The following is a 1,884-nucleotide window of genomic DNA, read 5'->3' on the forward strand; positions in this document are numbered from 1 at the left end:
TAATGTTCAGAAAGTGATAAAGTAACCCCCCAACAAAACGACATCGTTTTGTAGTTTCCATCTAAACTGACGGTTTTGACTAACGGAGTGGCCAAAATGCAATAGTTTGATAGTTTGGGGGACTACTTTATCACTTTTGAAACATTAGGGGGCTAAATCGAAAACGGCTGATAGTTTGAGGGGCTTTTTTACATTTTTCCCTAAAAAAAAGTTTGTTGGTTCTAATAATGTTATGGAATGACACTCTCAAACAAAATGACAAAATGTAAGTCTACCTTTTCTTACTATTCTCAAACAAAATGATACTCTTCCTCGCCATTCTTGCTATGATACAATAGAATAAACTTGAAAATAGATATATGAACCAAAAAATATATTTCATTGTGTTTTAAATTATTACAGGAAAAGCTTATTTACAGTTGAATGAGGAACGCTAGGTGCTTTCATAGTGTTCTCTTCGTGTCCTTTTGGTCATAGGTGAATATTATTTTATTAAAAAAAACAAAAAACAAAAAATAAAGTGGTCCTTATGCATCTCGCTTTATATTTTTTTAAAAAAAATATCCACGTAAGACCATGAGTACACGAAGTGAACACAAAAAAAGCACCTAACATTTTTCATAGTTGAATAGGTCAGTTAAAATAAGAAATACAATCAAGTAATTAATAAACAGAATTACATAATAAAATCAACCTATACATGAAAATATAATCAACTTAGACAAAGAAACAAAGAAACAAATCAAATTGACAAATAAGAAAAATATCAAAATATATTTAACAGTGCCAATCATACTATTAATGGATGAGGGTAATTTTTTTTGGTTTGTACTTTATTTTAGGGGTAATTTTATTTTATCTCATCAACTACAGCGCATTGTCACTTTGCCTTTCATGAACTACTAACCCTATTGCATGGCCCCATCAAACTACAATTTTGTGTCTAAAACTCATATTCTGTCAATAAAAAACGTTAACTCAGATGGTCAAAGTGACAATGCGTTGTAGTTTATGGAGGCAAAGTGATAATGCGTTGTAGTTTATGGGAGTAAAGTGACAATGCATTGTAAATCACGGGGGTAAAGTGATAGGTTGACCGTCTGAGTTAACGCTTTTAACTAATAGAATGGAGTTTTGGGTATAAAATGATAGTTTAATAGGGTTAGACAGTAAGGTTGATAGTTCATGGGACAAAATGACAATGCGATGTATTTGATGAAAAAAATGTAATTACCCTTTATTTTATTTTGGCTTCGGACCCATGGCCGAATTCGGACGAGAGAAGCGCATGAAAATAAAACCCCAAAAAGCATAGTAACGGTCACTTGTACCCAACGGTCACAAATTCAAATTCGAGCATTCTCATACCAAACATAGCAAAAAGTTAAAGAACCCAAAATTCTCCTACCATTTTCCTCTCCTCCAGACCCCGATCATTTCTTGCTGCAAGAAAAGCTATTCTGTCGCCGTGACTCAAGATTTTCCCAGTTGCCAAACATTGAGAAGTCCAATTTCCATGGAAGAGATCCCATTCAACACTTTTCACCAGCACCCAGAAACCCTGGGTCCAGATTCGTCAGTCTCCCGGGCCTCTGACTGGGAAAAAGTTGAACCTTTGAGTCAAGAATCGAAAGATTCTGCCATGAATGATGAGGGCGACGAGTCTTTGGTGGATTCGATGCTTTGTGACTCCAGATCAAGACTAATCCCTTCCGGGTTTACCAAATCCAACTCAACAGGTTAGTATTATTAACCTCAAGATTTAGTCTTGGTCTGGTTACCAAGAAAATGAGGGATTAGAAGAAATTAAATGATGGGTCTTTCGTTTTTCATTAAATAGGACGCCAGAAGAAAGAAACCTCAAGCAAATTGTGTGATAAAGTT

This window comes from Corylus avellana, chromosome ca2, assembly GCF_901000735.1.
Source record: "Corylus avellana chromosome ca2, CavTom2PMs-1.0".
Lineage (NCBI taxonomy): Eukaryota > Viridiplantae > Streptophyta > Magnoliopsida > Fagales > Betulaceae > Corylus > Corylus avellana.